Below are 6,402 nucleotides of genomic sequence, written 5' to 3'. Positions count from 1 at the left end.
GCAGTATTGGCGGGATCCTGCCAGGTCTTGCCTCACATTCAAGGGCCTGTCCCTTTATGTTCACTTTATTAAAAGCCTTAGTGCATTTCAGGGATAAGCTGTCCTAGCCAGTGGAAGGAATTCTTCTGTTCTCAGGAAGCGAGGGGTGGCCAGCCGGCCTAAAGGCTTGACCTGCGCTTTGGCGCTCGATTCCAGCCTCGGGGGTCGATGCCTTCTTCTAACTTTGTCTGCAAACAAAGCTATTTTGAGGATCACCAGCTGAGGAGGAGGAAGGAAGAAAGCTTTATCGAACCTCAAAGCTGCCGTAGGGGTCTGCAGTAACCACAGCAGCGTGTTAGGGGTAAACGTAAGGTGAATCAGGGACAGGGGTCCCCCTGGTCCTTCAAATTCACATGCACCCATCTCGCTCCCTGCTGCCATGCTGGGTTCCCAACGGAGAGCTGCTTGCTCAAAGCTTGTCTATCTGGGGGAGGGTGGCTTCTGCGACCCATGAGGCAGGGCGTGCGGCTGCCCCCATCCTGCACCCAGCTTGGTGACACCGGCAGGTGCACCAGGTCCTGTCCTCACCTGCCCTTTGGGCATGCTGCTGTCCAGACAGCGATAACAGCCCATTGCCCTGCTCCCCAGGAATGCTCACATGGGGGCTTTGGACAAGCAAAGTTGATAAGAAGACATCTGGTGAAGGCAAGTGAGCCACTGGCATTTGCTACTTTCCAGTTGGGAAAAGGCTGCACGTGCTCTGCTCCTGCATGGAGGGATCGTGCGAGGGCTGCAAACGCCCCCCAAGCATTGGAAAAAAATGCGTGGTTCGTGTCACCGGCATGTGGGGGGCTGCTTGGGGGCTCTCATTTCAGAAGCGATTTGTGGAAGCATCATTATCGAGCTGCATAGCAGGAAGCTATGTTTTGTTTCAGGTCATGGAGAAGACTCTTTAAATAATAAATAAGTTTTAAAAAGCCATTGTATTTCAACCTTGAGCCAGGTCAGAGGCCTGATAAGGTTTAGGAAAGATGCTCGTAATTTTCACTTGGGCCTGTTCAGTTCTTTAAAAAAAACCCTAAAATAAACAAAGAAACAAAAAACCAAAACGTAACAGTGAGTAAATAGCATTTGCCATTAGGAAACGAAACCACAAAAGGAGAAATGAGGAAAGCCAAGGAAAAATAGTGGTGGTGGTTGGGTCCCAGAAGGAGAGGGGGCAGCTATGGTGGCAAAGCAGCATCATTTCCATGCAATATTTATTTAGAAAAAATAATAAATATATTGAAATTGTCAAATGTTCTATTTTTAAGATGCCATTTATTTAATAATAGTTGTAAAAGCCACTTTAATGGAGATGGAGATCTCTTCTGTAACTGAAAGTCCAAGTGTGACTGCAATGTCCTTGTTTTTGTCCTCTTCCCTCCTTCTTGGTTCCCATAAAAAATCTGTACATCTTAAACTTATTTTGAGGATGTATGTCCCTCTTGTAAATAACTTTTTCTGCCCTGAGTGTGATGGAGTTTCTGAAGATGGTTGATTCATTCCTATGGGGAAATAAACAATAAATAAAGTAGCCCTTGTGTTCTCAGCTTCTTGTAGAGAAATTGTAATTTGCCTTTTCTCCCTGAGTGGTCATAGGGCTTCCCTTCTGAATGAGGTTTAAGCATCAATTCCTGTACAAGAAGTCACTGTTTCGGTTGCTCTCCTGTTTATCACCCCTTGCCCTTTCCTCTAGGAACAAGATCAGGTGCAAATGAGATGCTCGGAGTGGCAGGAGGGTCACGCCTCAAGACATTTGCCTCCTGTCTGCGCAAAATGGTTCAGCGAGGACTGTGCTGGGGTCAGCAACAGCCTGAGTGTGCGCTGACAGAAAAACCCCACACGGGTTGATCTCCCTCGGTCAAGCAAGTGAATTAAGAAAACAAGGAGATAAGGCGCAGAGATGGTGACTGACGCGTGCTGCTCCACATTTTCCACAGGGGTGTTGTAGGGCTCGCTGCTGGGAGGAGGGTGCGCTCAGGGCTGGTTTGTGGATACGTCAGGGGGCCGGTTAGCTCAGTGGTTTGTGCGCGGTGCTGGCAATAAGGATCAACACCGAGGCCGCGGGTTCGATTCCCGCTCGGTCCCCATGTGTTGCCAGGTCTAGTCGAGAGGTGGTGTCCCTGCCCAAAACAGGGAGGTTGGACTAGATGATCTCTAAGGTCCCTTCCAGCCTAGGCCATTCTATGATTCTGTGATTCTGAGTTGCTGCGAGGAGGATTTCATGCCCTGGGGTAGCTCTGCAACAGGCATTGCACCCAAGATACTTAGTAAAGAGGATGCCATTTTCTAAAGTGGTGTGTAAATTGTAGAGGATACTGGAACCTGGTTTAATCCCTACGAGATATGTTCTTGTTACAGATGTATAGAGAAATGTACATTTTGGGGAGGGGTCAACGCGTGCTTGAAATCTCAATGGCAAAATCAGTATTTGAAGTAAGAATAAAAGGAGAAAATTCCTAGTCAGTCAAAAAAAAAAGAAAAAAATGAATCATCCCCAGATGAGCACCTGGTGGGACTTTTAACTACAGAGTAGCCAGGAGGAGCTTGGTGATGCATTTGTTGGGGCGAGGCAGGACTGGGGCTCACTTCACTGCCATCAATGTGTGTTTCAAGTGTGGTGAAACCAAGTGAGCCCCAGGCTGGTTGAAAGATATATGGGAGTACAAAAAGAGGGTGGGAAGATGGCTTGTGGTTGTGGCCATGCGTACGTGGATTAGGTGTCTGTTTTGGTGGGGTGCAAGAGGTAGGTGGACACGAGCCGTCCCCTCTGCTGGCCAGGGTGGAGCTGCTTTTCCTGGGTCACTTGCATCCTCTCTCCCAATATTTCCTTCCCCCTCGCACCCCGGAGCAAGGTTTCCTGAACGTGGAACATTGGTCTTAAATCCGTTAAATGATCTTTGTCCCATGGGGAGTGACTCGCCAGTCCTGCCTCTCACAGCAGCTCCTCACATGCTGGGACGCAGGAGTGGCCTGGGCACGACGTCTTGGAGCCCCACGGAGAAGTGAGGATGCCAAACCTCTTGCAAAGTGCAGTCTGCAGTGCGAAAAGATGTGCAAGTGAGGGGAGGGGACTGACGTGTTTGGCTTCAGCACTGCATCTGCACTCCAAGGCTTCTGTGAATTAGAAGTACATGCCTTTTACAGTTCTTGAAAAAGACGAAAATCAGATCTGTGATACAGCTTAAAGAAAAAAAGTAAAAAAAAAAATCTCCCCGAAGAAGTAGCGCCACTGATCTCCTTTGTTTCTCTTCTGTACTGGGGATGAATTGCTGTGTGTATCTGTGTGTACACATATATATATAAAGTCTTCAAGTTCTTCGGATGAAAGAGACGTTGGTCAAAATGGTAAAGATGAAATGAAAACTAAGCTGCCTGGAGACGGGAATTTCTTGTTTTGCTGCTCTGAGGCTGTGTCGCCCTCCCCTCACGGTTGCACAAGCGCAGCCCCTGGGTGCAGCTTCGCTCGGACGTGAGGGTTGATGTGGCCGTGCGATGTGATTGTGCCACGCGTCTTCCGGGTACGTGGTTGAGTTTCTGGAAATGTTCAGCAGCCGGAGTTTGCCAGCTGCCTTCACCTCATTGCCACCTTTTGAGGTTGCGTTTCAATTTTTTTTAGCCTCAAAGCCTGAAATTCAAGTGTGTCCACCCTGATGGGACTGAGATGCTGGGAGTCATTTGTAAGTACTACATTGGCAAAATCTTCAAGCACGTTTCCAAATCCCATTTATTTTTCCTGGGGCTAGGGCACGTTCTACTGAGTGCTCAGGAACTCCTGATACCTGGTAGCTATGTATTTTCGTTTTTGCCTTTCTCCTAAGAACTGTATGCATAATAGTCTGGTGCTGCCTTTAGGCTGATAACATAAAGAAGAAAACAGAATTACCGGTATGCTTCGTCCAACAGCTTTGACTTTCCTTCAGTGAGGAAAACTTTAATTAAGGGCAGTAACTAACTTTGGCTAAAAACCAGTCATCAGTGGGTGTGAATTTGCACCATGCACATACAGAGGGATGAATTTCAGCCTGACCCCAAGGGCTGGAGGTAGCAGCGCCCCGGGTCACGACTCCAGCGCAGCTGGGCCATGTGTTGCTGCGGCCACAGGCTTTACAGAGCAGGGCAGGTGTGTGCCCACATCAGCTTTCCCTTGTCCCCCTCTGACAGGCTCTGGTGGAGGGGGTGCTGGACCGCCCCAGAGCAGCGCTGGTGCCAGGGTGAAAAGGACTTGGTCTGAAAGCCGAAGTGCGTGTGCCCTGCAGGTATTGCCAGCAGAAGCAAGTGTGTGGAGCAGAGAGGCTGGCCCCTAGAGGAGCATGGAGTTGTAGATCTTTGGTGGTAGTTGGGTAATGTGGGCCATGGTTAGCTGACCTAAGGGTGCTCCAGCAACCCACGCCAGGTGGGGAGTGATAAAAACCCAGAGAACCAGCTGGGGGGAAGCAGAACCAGAGGTGAGGGGCTGGGAAAGGAAGAGATGAGAGAGAGAGCGAGCCATGGGCTTCTCTTGGAGGTACAAGGAAGACCTTGGGAAGCAAATGGCAATAGCAAGAGCAGCCAGGGAGCCCCCTGAGGACGGGCAGAAAGAGGGGCTGTTTGGCTCTGCTCTTCCATTCTTGTTCTTTCCGTCCTGCATTGACCAAGGTTTTGGCTGGGGAGCTGGCAGCTGCTTGGATAAAAGAAAAGTGAGAAGTGAGAGGAGAAAGTTGCCGTGTGGCAGTGTGTGATGACAACACATCATCTAAATGCAGTCACGTGGGCAGCTGTAACGTGCCGCTCGTTTCATCTGGCGGCCGCTCAGTTGGAGATCTGGCTTGGGCTGTGTCAGTACAGTGCGTGGATTTGAAATTACTTTCTCCCAGCAGCCCGCCCTGAGTTAGGTGTGCTCGCTTGCACTGTCCTGTTTTTTTTTTTCTTTTTTTTTCTTTCTTGGCAAATGCACATAGGGGAAGATAATTTGCTTATGATTCTTGGCCCAACTTAGGTCCTATCCATCAAGCAACTGAGGACAGGCCTGGCTGCAACTCCCAGGAATGGCTGTAGCTGTATAGTTGCCTGCTTAGAGTATTCATTTTCAGGACCATTATTAATTTAAGAAGCGTCAAAGCAGATTTCCTGTGGAATGCTGCCAGGTAGCAGAGGTGTTTCAGAAGCCAGGCAGGCAGCCCTAGCCACGTGTGCGTTCTCTTCATTGCAGCCCAGTGCACAGGTGTGCCGTGACCTCTGCCAGGACACCGGCTGGCGCAGCACCCAATGCAGGATGTGTGCGCTCACTGGAAGATCCAGTCACCCTGCCAGTGGAAAACTTAGGGCAGGTGTGCATCTGCACAGGTCCTGTGCCTGAAGTGATGGAACACGACAGCCTCTGCAGACCAGACAAGCCAGGTGTCAGGAATTGCAGAGCTACCCATTGATTTTCATAGGGTGTGTGTGCTGGAGCAGCTTTAAAATGAAGCTGTCTGGAATCCAGGGAATTGAGTCCAAGTGCCACCAAGTGGCAGCAACACCAACCTTGCTGACAGACACAGGAAAGAATTCCACATACAAGTTTCATCTCCTAGCTAGGAGTGCTTTACTTGCTGCCAGTTCCAGCTGAGAGAACATGCAAAAGTTTAGAAAACAAATACACATGTGAAAAAGCAGCCAGCAAAAATTTTAAGTGGAGCATCTGGAATAAAGTACCTGGGTTTGCAAAACTGTGCACTGCAGCCATGTGAAAACGGTTTTCAAAGCAGTTTCAGCCTAAATGAATGTTGAAAGCCCTGTTTAACTGTGGGAGTACTCTGGAGCTGTGGACTTCCCAGGTGTTTAAATGGGTTAATTGGCTGAGTTTTTATCAGCTGATGACAACTTGCTCATGCTGATCATCCTGCAGCTGCCTTGGCCAAGAGAGGGGACACACAGCAAATGAGGTAAATGCAACCGCTTCTGTAGTTTGGTGCAGTTACCTTGGCTGGAATCATTCATTGGGAGGCTGCGCAATCTGTGTCACATTCTGAGCACTTACTCAGGAGTTTCCCTGCCTCCAATTCCTCCACGTCTCCCATTTGTAAATGCTTTTGTCTCTCGACGTAGATTCTCTCACGTGGCTTGTTTCCAACTCCTAGAAGAGATGGAATCCCTCCAGAGTCAGACTGTTGCTGCAAGCGGAGGTGGGATGCAGGCCCAAGGTCGTGCAGTCGGGGCGCAGGAAGGCAGCCTGGCTTCAGGTAAGTGCACACAAAAATTCAGAGCAGCAAAGCAGTGTCATAAAATTTCCTGGGGCTTTGGTAGCCCTGTTGCTGCTGGACTGCCTGCATCTCTCCTGACGGCACTTGAACGCAGTCAGATCAGGCGTGGAAAGCGGCTGTTGAGCCAGTCCTGCTGGTGGCCTTTGTGCTTTTATTT

The sequence above is a fragment of the Apaloderma vittatum genome, unplaced genomic scaffold (assembly GCF_000703405.1).
Source record: "Apaloderma vittatum isolate BGI_N311 unplaced genomic scaffold, ASM70340v1 scaffold1523, whole genome shotgun sequence".
NCBI lineage: Eukaryota > Metazoa > Chordata > Aves > Trogoniformes > Trogonidae > Apaloderma > Apaloderma vittatum.
This window is presented reverse-complemented; position numbering follows the sequence as displayed.